The sequence below is a fragment of the Cavia porcellus genome, unplaced genomic scaffold (genome assembly GCF_034190915.1).
Source record: "Cavia porcellus strain 051 isolate PalLab524CR breed Dunkin Hartley unplaced genomic scaffold, mCavPor4.1 scaffold_3, whole genome shotgun sequence".
NCBI lineage: Eukaryota > Metazoa > Chordata > Mammalia > Rodentia > Caviidae > Cavia > Cavia porcellus.
In genome coordinates this window covers 97,168,417-97,186,747 of record NW_026947486.1, presented here as the reverse complement: position 1 = coordinate 97,186,747, position 18,331 = coordinate 97,168,417, and the positions used below count along the sequence as shown (strand labels likewise).

General features: G+C 40.0%; 1 non-coding gene across 1 annotated transcript; it reads left to right on the top strand.

Moving 5' to 3' along the window:
• Positions 1-4,937: 4,937 nt before the first annotated feature.
• On the top strand, positions 4,938-5,043 carry LOC111754790 (U6 spliceosomal RNA). The gene has a single exon (XR_002789462.1). It is a non-coding gene; the product is annotated as a U6 spliceosomal RNA (small nuclear RNA).
• Positions 5,044-18,331: the final 13,288 nt, after the last annotated feature.

Here is an 18,331-nt window from a genome sequence, read left to right as displayed (position 1 = left end):
TCTTTCCCTTTGCCCTCCATTACCTGAATGGCAGAAAGCTCCTCTCTGCCTGCCTGAGTGTGGATTTGCCACACTAATATATATGGGTTTTTTTCTGCCTCCCTTGGCTTTTCCACGTGGGCATGGACGTGCAGGAATTCGATCTTAGTGGCCCACCCATGCCCTTCCCTCTCCCCTGCTGTCTCATCTTGGAACCCTATAATAAAAAATGGAAAACAAATTTTTAGCCAGAAAGCAATCTTGTCCTTCCTGGGTTATTTGCCAATTTCTAAAGAAGTGCAGAAGATCATAATCCTCTGAGATTCAACAGAAAGGACTAAAATTTTAGAATCTGTGACAAGCAACAGTCGATATACTTTTGAGAATAATCAGGAGCAGCACCCAGTGACACCAAGAGGAGGGGACAACCTGCCCGCCCTCCAGCCCAAAATGCATTCACCTTTGCTCTGTTGGGTAATGTAAATATTCAACTGCCTTCCATATCTAGGCTGGATGTTTGTGTTCTCCTGTCTTTGTGGCCTTGACATACCTGGCCCCAGCATGAAGGGTCCGTATTACAATATAACCTCCAGCAAAGCATGTGTGTTTGCTCATCGTTGTACAACTCTCTCAAAAAAGAATGTTTAATAAGCATTTACAAATTATTAATTATGACAGACACAATACAAAATTTACCTTCAAAATCACTTTATAGCTGGATAGTGTTAACCCCATTTACACTGTCATGCAATCAAACTCTAAAACTTTTCGTCTTGGAAAAGTGATACTCTCTACTTGTACCATCCCTGCCCTTTTCTTCTACTTCCCAGTCCTTGGCAGCCTTCGTTTTATTTTCTTCCTGAATTTGACCACTGTGGGAACCATAGGTAAATGGAATCATTGGAGGATTTGCTTTCCTATGACGAGCTTATTTCCCTTAGCATAATATCCGCCATGTTCCCTCATGCTTCAGCATTTCCTTCCTTTTGAAGACTAGATAATATTCCATTGTATGTATATATCACATTTTTGATTATACATTCATCTTCTGAAGGACATTTCAGTTGTTCATACCTTTTCCCTATTGTGATTTATGCTGCTACGGACATTGCTGCTTAGATATCTGTTTGAATTTATGTTTTCAGTTATTTTGGGCATATACCATGTAGCGGACTGCTGGATCATGTTAATCCTATGTTTAGTAAATTAAGGATAATAGTATTTTACAATGAAACTGAGAGCGTGAAATATAACTAGGTATACTATCATATTAGAATCTATTTCCTCACATATCTAGTGAGTTTCTCCCATGCACTTAGTGTTGTGTCTGATAGGACTTAGAACTTTAATTTTTTTTTTTTTTTGTCTTTTTTGTTTTTATCGGTACCGGGGATCGAACTCATGACTGCCTGCTTGCAAGGCAGGTGCTTATGCCACTGAGCTAAATCCCCAGCCCCTTTTTAAAAAATTTTTAAAAATTTTTTTTGGGCTTAGAACTTTGAAGATCCTTCTCATCTCATTAGAGTGTAACCTCTATGGGAATGGAGGATTTTTTCCTTTTTTTTTTTCTTCTTTATTATGGAATATGAAGAGTCTAAATAGTACCTGGCATTCATTCATTTTTTTGTTTGGTAAGTCCTTAATGAATAGCTAGTATGGATTAGGTACAAAATTGTTATGAAAGGGACCAAGAAAATCTGTTAAGAAATCAGTGTTGTCCATCAGCCTGGCTAATGGTTAGAGTTGAGGGAAGAGAACAACGGTCTTTCCCAACCACTTTGTGCCCCATCAGCTAAACATTAGTGGCTCTTTAACTCACAGAAAGGGAAAGAATAAATTTTGGACTGGAAGAGAGATGTTTAGCTAAAAGATAAGATCTGTGAAGGAAGATTTTTTTTTCAGGAGATCTTAGGTGGACAATTGCCCATTCGCTGACATTGAAAACATTTTCTTAAAAAAAAAAAAAAAGCAGTGTCTGATTAACTGCTTATTTTAATAGCCCACAATCAAATCTGCTGGAAAACACAATTTTTCTTTTTTACTTTTGCTTTCAATCTGAGCAGGCTGGAAACCACTATTACCCAAGCAACACCTTCAAATTGGGGAAGTCAATAAATTAATTTATATGTTAGTTGGTACCCAGTCAATCCCACTTAATTCATCAAAGTGTCTTTACAGAATATTCTTAGAGCTCTCTGACGTTCACAAAATGGTGCTTTCATTTAATAAGGACAATGTAAGTCTCTTGTTTTGAACTAGCATGAGAGAAACTGTTGGAGAAATTTAGCATCTTATGGGACTGGCAGAGAATTAGGGTTCCTTTCAATTAAACTCTCAAAAGTATTTTGGATTACAATGCTGGCTCTTAACACCTTTTGTCTCCATTCTGTGAGCCTAGAGATTTCTTTCCCCTGTATGCTTTTTCTGCTTTATAAACCCCACTACCTATAGCATTTCTTAGGGCCCTCTTCACCTTCAGACTTGCTTATATGGTAGGATGTGATCTCTCCAGCCATCCTCTTGTCCTCCCAAGCAACATGGAAGCCATAAAGGGATAACAATGTCACATATACAGAGAACAGTTATACATTTCACAAAGTTCTTGTAATCAGTGTCCTTGCTTTTTTTCTTTGAAGGTACCCAGAAGCCCCAGAGGTTTCCTGCTCTCTTTTATCTGTGAGGGTGGTACTCCTTACTGCTTATAGGATAAGGCACACTAATTAGTGTAGCATTGAAGGCCTTTTATAAGCAGAATAAGGTCTACCGCTGTACTATTGTTATCTGCCACTCATTTTCCAGTCTATACAAACTGTCTGGTCCCATCAAATGGTCTACTAATTGTTCCCCCCCAAAAAAACTGTTTTCTTTCTTGTTTCCTGCTCTTTGTTCACATTAATTCCCTCAAGCTCTCTACCCTTTCTAAGTCTTACCTTTTGTAACCACTGGGCCCCTTGGAGCAGAATGGCTCCCTCCTCGGAACTCCCTCCTTGTAGTTCTCAGCTACTTCTCTGGATTTAACACATGGAAGTACATGTGTACGCATGCGTACCTAAAGGCAAACACGTTTTTTTTATCCTTAAGTCTAACACAGAGCTACACACTCAGTAGGTACTCAGCAAGTATTTAGATTTACTGCTGGTGCCATGTTTTTGGAACCTCAACTTTCCTTCGCTAGGTAATGTTTATTAACGTGAATGAAGCATTGCTGAGATTTGCTTAGGTTTTTAAAAAGATGATGCTGATGACTCAGTGGCAGGATCTTTTTGCACAAAATTAATTTCAAACACACTTGCACTATCCTAGCAACACACATGTCACAAGGGGAAATAGCCACCACGCTCTTCAGATTATACCAAAATTTTAGGATTTTAGAAGCAAGTCTCTCTCACCTTCTCTCCCTCCCTCTTTCTTTATCCTTTCCTTATTTCCTTCTGTTAAGGTGATTAAACACCAGAATTAGCTACAGAGGAACAATTGTTGAGAAAATTGGAGGTAGACCGTGTATTCAAAGGAAAACTGAGAGACAAAGTACATGGGGGGGGGGAGGTTTAAGTGAGGAATTTGGCACTTAGCCACAGAAAACAGGAAGGATAAAACTTGGTTGCTCTCTGTCTCTCTCCCTTCAGTTTTTCCTCCCTCCCTCCCTTCCTTCCTACCCCCTCACAATCTCTCCATCTCTCTCTTTCTGTTTGCCCCCACTACTTATTTTATACCTTTTGCTCTCAAATCTGCTTCCCCGGTTGAATAAGAGCCCGTGGTAGGTGGGGCTCCTTCCTGGCTATCTAGCGGGCCAATAAAATAAAGACTGCAGATGTTTTTTCTCTGTGAAGGGATTGGAACAGTTACTGAATAACTGTTTTTCTGTTAATGTAGATATATCTTTAGTCGGATAAAGACACAAATAGGCCAACAGCTTTAGCTCTGATATAGTGTACTTCCCCCAGAAGAATGTGGGGTGCTATCTCATGGGTTGTTGGGAAAAGACAGACACATTCAAGTGGCCGAAAAGGAGCTAAATGAGTAGAAAAAAATTGTATGAAAGTCACTGAAGGGAAAATACAAAAATAAAGGTGTTAAAGAGACACTGAATAGGAAGCAAGTGTGGAAATGTGTACGTGATTAGATTCTTCGAGAAATGTGGCACAAAAAGGCTTCAGTCCTAGAAATAGTGGATCACTTATAGATAATTTACTTATAGAATAATTTAGGAGCTGAGAGTGATAGTGCACTCCTGAGGTCCCAGCTATTCAAAAGGCTGAGACAGGAGGATCACTTGAGCTCAGTATTTTGGGGCCAGTCTGGGCAACACAGCAAGATCTTGTTTCTTTAAAAATCAGTTAAAAATTATTTTAGGCATTTTACACCAGGAATCTGTATTTTTAATAAGTGCTTCTACTGATCTTAAGATCATGTGAGCTCAGGAGGTACGCTTGAGAGATAGTGGAAGTTTCAATGGGTGCAGGAACAGTGCTAAGTGATTTCACTTGTGCCACAATTGATTCAAAGATTGAAGAGGGGGAAGAAAAGTCTGAAACTTAAAATTTGGTAATAAATTATTATATTTAGCTTTTGCCCCTCTTACTCCCAAAATTATTTAAGGTAGCAAAGCTCATAATTTAGCAACAAAAATATTCTGCTTACTGTCAGCTTGAAACATTAGATATAATTTCTCATTTAACACTCACAGTGATCCCATTAGGTAGGAACCATTACTGTTATGTCTATTTTACAGATGAGGAAACTGAGACTCAGAGGTTAAAATAAGCTGGAATCTAGGTAGGTGTAAGCCTCTACTCCTGTTTTACTACAGTGATTACAAACACCAAAACGAACCAACAAGACCAAAAATGACAACAAAAAAGCATAAATAAGGAAAGAAATTTGCGTGAAGAGAAACAAAGGAAGAAAGTGTGTGAAGCTAGACTGAATTCCTGTGCAGGGTTTAGAAAGGGACCCCAGTGCTTGACTTGGCAGCATGTATACTAACAGTGAGATGACACAAGAAGTTTGGCATGGTCCCTGTAGAAGGGTGACACATAAATTCCTAAAGCATTCCATATTTTACTAAGTGAAAACAAATGTATGAATATATTTTGTAAAAGTAATACAAATGCAGGACTGGGAGTGTAACTCAATGAGAGTATTTGCCAAGCATGCGTGAGGCCCTGGGTTCCATCCATAGTACTTCAAAAAATTTCAACAAGTAAAGAAATGCTTTCTTAAAAGTGGGTCACAAATTTGACTCTGAGCTTCCCAACAGCTGAAGAAAGAAAGAAAGAAAGAAAGAAAGAAAGGAAGAAAGAAAGAAAGAGAAAAAGTCTGAATTAAGAACATCTATAATATAAAACCAAACCCACTGTTTAGAAGCATAATAATTTCTGGTGGAATTTCCTGACATAGATGTCTCCTGGGGATCCTGAAAAGGAGGAGAAATGCTTCTCTTGATTGGATTTTTTCAAAGGACTTTACTGTTTATAATTTTTTTTAAAAGAAATTGGGAAAGCAAATGTTTAAAAAAGGAAATAATGTAAGTATGGATTATAAACTTACTCCTCCTACAGTCCATCCTTGTAGTAGTAAACTAACCAGATGTGAGGTTTCTAACCAGATGTGAGGTTTCTATCCTTGAGATCCTAAGGAAAAGGGAGTCTATTCCTTGACTGGGATGCCTGAAGGCAAGGACACACTTTAAGGGGGCCCCTTCCAACTCCTGGCATTCTCTACTGTAGTAGTTCTGCAAACATTTCTACCTGGGGCAGCTTAACTGGTCTTAAACCTAAAGACTCAGCCGGCTTGGCCATGAATGCTTCCATTGTGGGAATCCTTTCTGATAAAATAAATGTTTGAAAAACACACAAACGCACAATAAAACAAAATCTCTACAACATTTGGGATTAAGACACACCCAAGTAAGACATTCACAGAAACAAAAGTTGCACTCAGTCAACACTCCGCGCTGGGGATGGAGAGTTGCACTTAGGCACCACTCATTTGGCTGAGTGCATTTGCTGAAGTCCTTTGTGTCTTAGATGTCAAAGAAATCTTTTCTAAGGGAGCCATCAGCACCACCTGGGGGTGATGTTTTAAGCCTAATGTGGAAAAGAGAGTTTCTCTAAAACTTCTTACATAATTAACACGGTCGAATGCCTTTTATGACAAAGCATGGGGAGCGCAAATAAAATTCTCTTCAGGAGGAGAGCCCACCCCCCAACATTTTAAAAAATTTTTCCTTAAATCATTTCTTAGCAATGTAACCTGAGCAAAGAACTTTCCCATTTTGGGGGGATGAGAGGAAGAAGCTGAGGGAGACATAGCTGTGCAGTTTAACAGACTCACTTCATTATGAATTGGGTCAAATGGCTTAGAGGAGGTTTCCTCGCTGTATGTAGCGAGACTGAAACCCATCAAAGGTGAGCATCGAATTAACATCACAGTGTGCATTAGGAAATGTTAGGAGGCGATAGCTAACGCAAGCACATTTGCCTTTTGGATTCTGAATCTTTGGCCTTGGACCTGGCACAGGACATCAGGAACAAGGCACACAGGAAGCTTCTCTAAGAAAGGATGGAGATGGGTCTCTGGGTCCCTGTCATCCTTAGAATAGAAGGTGTCACCCTTTGGAGTGTTTGATGGACTGCTACTCTAACAGGTTTTTCCCTTTATAAACAGAGTCTAGCCACTTTGGCCTTATCTACTTGATTCTAAAATAGCTCGTCAATTTAATAGCATTCAGGTTGTTTATGCACACACAAGGCCCTTTGAAAATAACCCTTTTCATGTCGCCAAACAGGCATTTTGAAATCAACTAATTGGATGGTTGTCTGAATTCAACTCGTTGTTTTAAAAATAACCAGTTGTTCCACTGAATTACATTTTTTTACCCCCAAGCCAATTGGTGTGTGTAGACAGAGTTTGAGTCAATCCAGATGGCTGGCTGCATTTTTGACTTGAACTGACTGGATGTTTTGTGGTCAGATATATACAGCTCTTGATAGCCACTGGGGAAATGGAGTAGAAGGGAAGGAAGGTGTAGGAAAGTTAGGAGAAATTATATCTACAAATGTTTCCATCTTGAGTGCTGTGGATCCAGACATTTTCTGCAATCAATCCTCCCTCTCCTTCAAAACACATTTGTAGTTACACACGCACACACATGCATGCACACACAGACACACACACACAAGCATGCACACACAGTTAAGAAAACAGAAATAAAGTAATAACATCCCTCCCAGCTGGCTCTGCTCATAGCTGTGGGTTCTTTCTTTCTTTCTTTCTTTCTTTCTTTCTTTCTTTCTTTCTTTCTTTCTTTCTCTTCATGAATTTCTTCACTGCATGGGTGGCCTGTGGAGGATTCTGGCAACTCGGCTACATGGGTTTAGCTCCCTATTAGACTGACTTTTCTTTCCTGTGGGGAGTTCTCCTTTGAGGGGCTCAGTGTTCTGTTCAGTCTGCCAAAGAGGCAAGGCAGGAAGAACAGGGCTTCGCTCAGACCTATACCCCCTCATTCTAAGCATAAGACTGGACTCTGACCCATGGACCTACTTTTCCCGAGGGAAATGGTGAATTTCCTGTAGTGAATGTTACAGCTTCTCCCTACCCAGGCATTACTGCTAAACTCTGAGAAATTCCGAGTTTTATATCATCTATAGTTCCTGTAATTAGCTGTCAAATTTCACTGACCCAAGGAAGTGAAATTCAGATGCTTTCAAAGGCCACTTCTTTCTGGATTTACCATGTTGATTTCTTCATTTACCTTACTGATAACAGGAGGAAGATAGAACAGAGACAGACTTTCCCTGGACAACTTACAGTTAACATTTACAAAGAAGAAAAGTTTCTAAAACATTTGAAATGGAAATGCAAGGGTGATTTCTAAAATGCTTGCCATTCCCCCCACAAATTCTGAGTGAATTGTGTGACACAGTCTCTTTTCTGTTGTCCACACTGTACTTTTTCTGTCTGTGCAAAGATCATTGTACTAAGTCAAGAACACAAGAAATATTCTCAACCTTGGCCCTGACTATGTTGTCCCCAATTTTTCTCCCATCTAGTAAATCCCAAATTGGCATGTTTTTTGTAATGTGTCATTTCTCATGCCTCATTCTTTAAGGCAAGTATTGATTCCCCTGAGCCTTCCAAGCACATCTGGATAGTATTCAAAAGTTTTTGCCTATGACATTTAGTTTTGGAAGCACTGCCACATGATTTGTTGGAATTCTTTTTGTTGTTGTTAGACTTGAGGTATGGTCTTGTCTTCATTGCTGACTTGTTGTGTGACCTTGAAATCATCACGTTTCCTCTCTGAATTTCAGGGTCTTCTTCCTCAATACTATGGGAATAATAATGCTTGTGTGCCTGGATCATTTAATGGGGTTGTTGGAAAGAACAGCCTAAATAAGTCATAAGAAAGGCTTTTGTGAGAAGTACAAAGTCTTAAACAAATGTAAGAGATTCTAAAAGGAGACAATTCAACTAGGGTTTTTAAGTAGTTCTGGAGACTCAGGCCCTTCTTGTCAGATAAAGGGTTTATATTGTGCATCACTATTACTGCAATTTCTTTTTATTATCAAAGCACCCCAAAAGAGTAAATTCTAAACAAAAATGCTATGAATGTATGTAATGCCTCACTTTTAAGATGTAATACTAACGCCGTATTAGAAAGAGAAAGGAAACCTGGTGGGCTTTACAAAATTTATAGTATCAGTGATACCATGAATGTGTTAAAGTGCATCAGCAATATCAGCAGGCAGTCGTGAGTTCGATCCCCGGTACCAATAAAAATGGAAAAGCAATATTGGAAGGATAGGAACTAAACTATTTTTTGTGACAGTAGGCAATTGCGTCCTCCATTCTTTGGCTCTTTCTCTTGAACTGAGAGTTTCTTATCCTTGAGCGGTGTACGAATATTTGATAAGCCTCAGATGGTTTAAAAGCATACAGAATCCTGCTTTGTATTTTCATTTTGTACAGTTACCCACATATGATTAAGTGACCTTTTGCCAGAGGAGCAGTTGCACAAAAGATGAAGTTTCTCTTCCTTATGTGGAATAAGTGGTTTCCTTCCATACGTAAACTATCATCCGAGAGACTGGCATTGCTTCCGGTTTTCGGGGAATCATTGGCCTTTTTCCTCTGAAGTAGAGTCACTTCATTGCCTAGCATCGAGATGAAGAAAAGGAAAGTAAATATGACATGATATTTCACAAGGCAGTAATTAGAAATGGTATGAGTGTATGTGAATATGACGGTGAAGTTTAAAACTCGGGTTGATCTGACTGCAAGCTCAAGTTGGAAAAACTTTTTTTTTCAGAAGTGAATTTGAGCTCCTGTAGTTACATCCAGGAAATACGAGTCATTACTAAGGCTGGGAATTGAGCGTAAGGCCAAAACTAAGGCTGGAAATGTAATTGTAACTGGGGAGGCCAAAAGGCAGAGGTTAAGCCCTGGGAAATGGAAAGGCAAATGGGTGTCTGGGAATTCCTGGGTCTGTGGCAGGTCTCCGGCTGCATACAAGCCATCGCTGAACGCTACTTAGCCCTTATGATCCTCCACACGGGCTTGTTTTAAGGTGCAGCTGCAGGAAGGTTGAGCTAGAGGCCAAAGTGTGAAGCCAAAGGAGACCCTCTGAGAGTGCACACCCCCTTCAAATCTGCACAACTGCAAACCCTTGATAATCTGCCATCCCCCAAAGCTGGCATTGTGGTAAGCCTGAAAATGAACTCCCAAGTAAAACCTCAAGATCCCAGTTATGCCTGATTACTCTAGTGGTTAAAAACAAATCCAGTCCTCATCACTATATAACCGGTACTTAGAATACAGTGACTGTAATAACTGGAGTTAATAAATGGATAATAAGTGAGTGGGTAAATAAAATACTACTGGTTACAATAAACAAAAACAAACTTGGTTTGATGGCTTTGAGACAAATGACCTGCAGGGTAACACAATAATACGAGTTACTGAAATGTGCTAGACACTTTGTCTGTGTTATTGTTAGTGGTTTCAAAGACTGCAAAGTTGTATGTTTGTAGCATATGGAGAAGCTGAAAGAATTTTACAATGGATACTAATATATCTGCCACCTATATTCCTCAATTAGTGTTGTGCTCTGCTTGTGTTATTTCATGGATTTATTCATTCCTTGACCAAGGTAAAGTTTTTATTCTTATTGTGGTAATAACACTTCATATGATCTCTACTTGCTTAAAACAATTTTAAGTGCACAATACCTTATTGTTGAGTATAACTATATTGTACAGTAGATCTCCAGAGGATATTCATCTTGCTTGATTGAAGCTGTATGCCCCATTTCCTTTCTCCCCAGCCTGTGGCTACCATCGTTCTACTCTATACTTCTATGTATTTGACTACATAGATGCCTCATACAAGTGGAGTCATGCAGTATTTGTCATTGTATGCCTGGTTGATTTCTCTTAACACAATGTACTCAAGATTCATCTATGTTACTAGTAGCAGGGTTTTCTTTTTATGGCTGGGAAATGTTCCATTACATATGTACGTTCCCTATTTTCTTCATCTATTCATTAGGTTGTTTCTATATCTTGGCTACTGTGAATAGTGCCTCAATGAACATGAAAGTGCAGATATTTCTTTGAGATTCTATTTTCCATTCTTTTGGATAAATACCCAGACATGGCATGATAGATATGTTTTTTAATTGTTTGAAGAATCACCATATTGTTTTTCATAACTGCTACAGTATTTCATATTCCCACGGACAGGATCAAAGTTTCCCAAATTCTTCACATCCTTGCTAACACTTCCTGTCTTTAGAAGATTACTTTTTTCTTTAGTTTTGTTTCTTTTATGTTTATGATGCTGGGGATAGAACCCAGGACCACTTACATGTGATGCAAGCATGCTACCACTGAATATCCTCAGCTCTAGGCAGTTAAATTCTTAATCTTAATTTTTTAAGTGAAGGCACAGCAAGGTAAGGCCCTTTGCCCAAGGTCATCCAGCTAGGAAATAACAGAGCTGGAATTCAACCAGGGACTATCTGACTAGAACTTAAGCCCATTCCATAACGCTGTGCTGAGTCTTGTGATCACTGTGTCACAATATAAGTTAAAGCAAGTCAGCTGGAGAATAAGTTGAAAAGACTTGGAAGTTGAAGTTGTGACAGCCTGGGAAAGGCTACTTTAGCCTGCAACTCCAGAACTGCAATTTGTAAAAGGTATATTGATACAGGAGGGGATATATCTGTACAGCCCACATCGTATGTTAAAGAGGAAGAGAAAAATTATCTTATGGGGCGTATTGATATTCTTCATGGGATTTGTTACTTGGAAAGACCCAACACTATTTATGTATATTTGAACATGGTAGAAAAATTGAATATGATGTAACAGAGCCTCAAGGATAGGTTAGATTAGATTATATATCCTGTGTTTACTAAAGCAAGGAAATAGGGAATGCATTTCAGAAAGATTTCTGTAGAAGAGATTGACATATTTTTCTTAAGGAAAAGTTAATAATAAAATTGACTATCATCATTTACAAATAGTATGTTAATCTGTTAGACCTTCATACAATGGATTTAGATAAAAATAGTTTTTTGTCTTTAGTATTTTATGATCTTTTTTACCCAGTACTGGGAATGGAACCTAGGACCTTCATATTGAGCTGTGTCCCAGGCTCTTTTTTATATTTTAAGACAGGGTCTCTAAGCTGCCCAGATGCAACTTGAATTTTGGATCCTCCTGCCTCAGCCTCCCAAAGTGCCAGGGATACAGGTGTGTGCTACCACATTTATCTTGTATTTTATAATTTGAAATGTATGTGTCAAGTTCCCAGTTTAAAAGTTTAATGAGTTAATTTAAAAATCTTTGGTTTAGATCTCCACTGATAAAAAAGATAGAAGAATGCACATTTGTATATCTACTCTTGCACCTTTGCTTACAATAGGCATTATTATCCTGACCACTAGGAGAAAACTAGATTTTAATGTTGTTATACAGTACTTTGATTAAGAACACCAATCCACTAATAAATGTTTCTTGAGTAGTTCCTATGGAGTCCTTAGTGGGATTTGTGTTACGAAGGGTGTATTTTAGACCTATACTTAACAAAATCTATTAGGGGCCTTCTGTGTCCTAAGCACAGTTCTAGAAGTTGGATTACTGTAGTATCAGCCTCTTTCCCTTAAGGAGTTCACTGACACAGATGGTTGGAGGTAGGAAGAATGTTAGAGAGCAACGGTAACTTACAGATCGAGGGCCTGGGTGCCCAGAGTGGCAGAAAAGCAACCAAGCATCAGCTCTTGCCTACTGTTTTCCCTTGCTCTTTTGATTATTTCAATGTATTTGGGAAAGACAGGACACTTCTCCACAAAACTTCTTCGAAACTGTACCAGACAAAAAGCTGCTAACAAACCATATGGTATTAACCATGAGTTTAACAGGAGTGAGGGAAGGACTGGAGACATCCAACAGAGTGTAAATCTTCTGAGTAATGGCATGCAATATATTTATGGCAGAGGATAGTTGCTATGCTTCTGACATGTAGTAAGGATGAATGAGATGCAGGCATTCCAGGGAAGCAGTACTTCCCTCTGGATCTTATTATCTTGCTCTATGGACATACTTTCTGGCACACAGGCTATTTCATTATAACAGAAAACATGATATAAATTACAGGAGAAATAATTGATAAAATAAAACACGCAGGCTACAGAGTTCAACCTCCATTCATAATTTATACCATGATCTTCTGAAAACTAAAATCTTGGGTAAACTATATGCACTTTCTTCCAAGTATTTCTTGAATAAAAGTGAGCCAAAGAAGAAAAAGAATATTCTTATGGGGTATTTTTATAGAAAAAATCTTTTAGTTAGAAATTTATCTTCTAGAATGTTACCTATTATTACAAAGTCGTTGTGTCTTGTGATTTAAATAAAAATGCTCCATGAATAAGGATGTGGGGATTTACTTTTGTAAAGAAACGCATTGCAGAGCTTCACTGAGAGACACTTAGTACCATAGGCCAAAGTCCTGTGCACATAGTAGGACAATGCTTTTCAAACTATCTGTAGTAAAGGGTTCATTGCCTTTATGTTATTTTATTTTTATTTTCCTACCTGATATGGAAAAGTAGTTTGTGAAACTATAATAAAAATGAATTGCTAGAAAAAAACCAAAAAGGAAATAGAAAACATAGACCATTTTAAATAATTATTACTTTCATCAGGCATGTCATGTGCTTCCAAGTGGCAGTGGTATCAAGAGGCTATAAAAGTTTCTCAGTGTTCCTTTTTGATTTTTGTACCTAATTTGTCATAGACCGGTGGCAACCAGTGCACAAACCAGCACAAGTCCACACACTGCACTTTGGGTAACACTATTAGAGGAAATACAGAGAAGGAGTATACATTCTTGCCCATTTAAATTTCTCAAGTTATGGCGGAGACAAAAAAGTGACATACATTAGCTACAAGTCCCAACTGTATTGTTTCACAAGAGCGCAGTTTCTAATGATAGTCTTTATGATAACCAGATGTAAGAGTGATGCTTAGGATGGCCTTTTTTTTCTGTTTTATGTTTTGAGACAGTCTCCTACTATGTAGTCCAGAAGGTCCTTGAACTTAATACGTACGGCCCAGATTATCCTTGAATTCCAGGTGATCCTCCTGTCTCAGCCTCCCAAATGCTCAGATTAAAAAATTGCACTACCAGGCACAGAGAGAGGCCTTTGCTTGTGATCTGCTACTTCTGAAATTCAACAAGTCCTAGGACTGTGGATGGGTCCTTAGAGGAGAGATAGGAAAGGTTATTGAACATTTAATTGTTATCTATGGTCCTGGCTGTTGATGTCCTCCCATTCGTTGCTGAAAATGCAAAAAGGACTTAGATTGGGATAAACCTAAGAGGTCAACTTTTAAATGCTGGTTGGCCTACTGGAGACTCAGGTTCCTACATAAAGACCCAGAAAAACAATTACATGTTCCAAACACCATATATCAAAATAAGTAAATCATATTACCTGAAGCACTGGATATATTTTGGTTGATAGTAACTCGAAGTAAAACAAAGTATGTGTGAACTGGCACAGAAAGTCATGCCTTGGGCACCACCAGCTTTTGGATTTAGAGCTACCATACTCTGCTGGGCATGGTTGTGCATGCCCATAATGCCAGCACTAGTGAGGCTGAGGCAGGAGAATCATCATAGTCACAATTGCCAAACTATAAACCACCGAAATTTTTATAGATAACCAAATATTCTATGCAGGAGACACAAAATGTTAGCTACACATACAGTATATCTGCCCAATCCAAAAAATCAATAGAGTAGGATATAAAGAAATATGTTAGAAATCTAGATCAATATTCCTTATACAAACAAAAGGAGAATAGAGTAATTTTTTATTTGTAGTAATCAACATGATACAACAAATTAAAACATCAATAGCTCCTGTGAAGCCTTGGACTCTGGCATACAAGAACCTCAGTATATTTTCTGGATTTAGTGAAGGCAAAGCATAGTCCCTGGTCTGAGGAGAGGCTATCCACCCACAACTCACAGTGCAAGCATCTCAGCGGCTTCTATTAATTTTCCATATACATGGAGCCAAATTCTGCCTGGGATTATTATGCAATTTTCAAAATGGCTTTAAGTCTTTCAACTTACAAAGTTACCATTTACATTGCAGTGGCCTGCTGGCTGAGATGAATGAATGAACACTCTCTCCCCAAGGACCATAATTCATTCTCTGATCATAGCTTATACATTTGGGAGAATTGGGATCAGTGTGCCTGGCGCCTCCCCTCCCCTCTACCCCACAAAGGAGTCTTACACTGCAAGAGAAGAGGAGACAAAGTGACTGTGTGCCATCTAGCTCGGAGGTGTGGCTGGGAGGTGTTGACTGTGAGCAGCAACAGCCTAACGTATAAGCAACTGTCTACACGGTGTGATTTCAGGTGCACCAAAAAAGGCCTCATTGCCCCTCAGTTTAAACACTCTCTTCCCACTGGCAGATGCCTGGAATTCCACAGTTTTTAGAGCTCTGTTCCTTTGGTTTTAAAGCTTTGATCCCTGTTAAAATACTCCTATCCCTGGGTGGGCAGCCCCATTATGTCCCATCAACCATATACATTGTGAGCCGATGAGTTGGAAGTTTTCTAGTGGGTTAAGGGCAGAAGATACTGCGTACCTGAGGGGGATGGGAAGAACATCACCTGAAGTTGGGGGTGGGCTAGAAGGAAATCGGGCCCAAGACAAACAATGTGTGTGTGTGTGTGGCCATGTGCAGGGTTATGTATGAGCTCCTCCCATGGCTACAGCTGTTGAACACCCTTTCTTAGCCCTCTCCCAGAAAACTTGATTTATGCTGGTTTTGCAGCCATGGAACAAGACTCTCCTCCCAGCTCCAGCAGGATAATAGCTGCTTGCCACAGCTGGGAATTCTCGAATTCTTTCAAACTGGAGCCTAGGAAGGAAAGGTGAAGAAAAGTTCTTTTGGGCCTGCTGTGCTAGGTAGCCTTAGCCCTCCCCTGGGGTCCAAAAAGGAAACCCTGGCCCAATGGTATTATCTAAATGCTTTCAATGGAGCCTGAAAGCACAGAGCCATGAATTGTCCAAAGTGAGCACTGTCTCAATCAGCACACCCTTTTGTATTCCCAGGCTGATTGTTTCTTTTTGTCTCTCCTTGCTGAAGAGTGCAGATGAGTCACTGGGCCCATGCCTAACACAAGGGAAGGGGGCTCTGAAAGATAAGACAGCTTACATAAAGCACAAAATGAGAACCCAGTCTTTGTTTGTTTGTTTTAATGATGGGGTCTTGCTGTGTTGTCCAGGCCTGCCTCAAACTCTGTCCAGACCTGCCTCAAACTCTTAGGATTAACTGATCTCCCTGCTTCAGCTTCCTGAGGATCTGGGACTATAGGAATGTGCCTCCGTGCACATTCAATGAAAACCCAGCCGTATTTATGATCACCAGTCTGGGTGGTGTTTAGTGTATGATGTAGCAGATTTTACACTTTTTGTTAACAAATTTTTCTTCTTTTCTTTTTCCTTCTTGCCTTTCCCCTCCCTTCCCCTTCTCCTTTCTTCCTTTATTTCTTCCTTCCTTCCTTCCTTCCCAGTGTTGGCAATGGAATCCAGGCCCTCTGCACCCTCTGCCACTGAGGTATATATCCTTGGCCCTGAGTTAGGGATTTTTCCTTAGCAAAATTATATGTCATTGGTAACCAGAGGTCACACTACCCATGGCATTTCTGCAAGCTTTCCTGATCAAAAGCCTATGCCACAAAGTCTGTTTCAGTGCTTGAAATTCCACAGTAAGAGTCATCACTTGGGTGCAGGAAGGTTAAAGTCTTTGAGAGGTGCTTATAAAAATGGAACCACTCCTTAAGCATAGTGAGTTTTATTAACTCTTGCCATAGGTTGGCTAAAAGCCCTGAAGTAGCTACTTGAAGTGGGAACAGAAGCTTCCAGGCCAAGGAAATACATCCCCAGACCTCAGAGCCAGTTACCCTATGATGTAGCCTACACCCTAAGCATTCACATACCATTCCCATGCACATTGCTGCACCTTCATATTCCCAATAGTATTTAATATTTTTCTTTAAACCAGCTCACATTGCTGTTGAAATCAATAACACATAGCACTAATTATTTAGTGATGTCCTAGCAAAACCAGGGGGTAAATGCACTAGTTACACGTATTTTTTTTTCTAGTCCACCATTTAAAATAAAACCACAAAACTTCATTGAGCCACTTCATTCAATCCAGGGATTCACAGAGTTCACTTGGGAAGCCCTGCTCTGGTTCACACAAAGTGTATTCGATAGAAAAGCATATATTAAAAAGGAGGCACAGCCACCCCTTCCCAGGTACTCAGTGCCCAATAGTTGAAAACAACTGTTGCCTTTGTAGTTTGTTGCATGAGCTCTAGAAGATCATGAATTTATGGGAGGTCATGTCTTCCTCTGCGAGGTCATGAAATTCAATCAATGCTTGCCTTCCTATCTGCCCTTTGGTCACAGGGCTCCACAGGTGGAACATATCAAACTCACCAGCCAAATTATGACTCTTAATTGGTGTTTCGTTTAAAGTGGATATGTCATTTGTCAAACGTTCAATGCAGGCGCAGGCCTAGCCTCAGGCAAAATTATGAAGTAGAAGAATGCCAGATACAGAGGCGGCCCTCCAGTGTTTGTTGAAAAAGAGTGAATGAGCCTTCCCTTCCTTGACTCCTTTGCTCCCATCCCCCATACACACCATTCGCTGAACCCTTTTCCTTCTGTGTCCCCGTAGGGCTTTATCATTTCTTGTCTGAATTATTTGCATATACTCTTAACTGGTCTCCTTTCTTCTGACAGCATCCCTTCTCCGAACAATTCTGTACAATGGCTTTGCAAGATAAATATGCTCATGTCTCCCCTCTGCTTAAAACTGCCTTAAGTGCTTCCTTGGCTGCTCTGCATGGCTTCCTGACGGCATAATCCGGCCCTTGCTTGCCTCTCCCACCTTTGCCCTTTTAACTCCTCAGCCTGAAGTCACCACTCACACTTCTGACCCCCAAATGGGCCATGCCAGGCCCTGTTCTCTCTCTTCAAGCTGCTTCCTTTGCATGGGCACTCTTCCCCCACCTTTTCTCACCTCCACTCCTACTGGTCTTTCAAGTCAGAGGTTAGGGCATCATCTCGCTGGGACGCTTTCTCCTACCTTTAGAACTCTATCTTAGCACTTAACACAGGAGATGTCTTTCCATTGTCTTCCCTGGGAGGCCTACCACAGGCTTTTTTTTTTTATCTCCATTGTCTGTTTGTATCCCAGGGTCTGGCACCTAGCAGGGCTCAAATATTTCTCTTCAGTCCACAAATCCTGTGACACAGCCTCCTGGCCCCTGGGCCTAGCACACTCCAGACAATCCTGGTGCCAGGCTCTCCCTTCACTCTGCTCTCCAAACCTGCTTTCATCTAGGTCAGAAAATGCCACAATCAGGTGGTAAACTCATTCACATCAAAGTCAGTCATTTACTCACAGAAATATTTATTGAGCCCCTACTGTGTGCAAGATACTGTGGTAAAGTGTGTCTGCGTGGATGTATGGGACGGGTTCACAGAGACCTAAGACCCCAAAGACTGCTTTAGTGGCACAAAGGCAGTGACTGGATGCATTCCTAGGCCGAGAGGGATTCGCTTTGCAAGGAACTGGATTTCTAATGGTGAAATTTAAGCAGGAGAGCTGGGGATTGACAGTCTTCTACTACACCTATGAAATATCTATCTCCAGTTTAATGAATTTGCTCTGTAAAATGACTTTACAATGAGTTAGACTGGTTTTAAGGCCCAGATTATGTCATTGTCACCAGTTACACTTTGT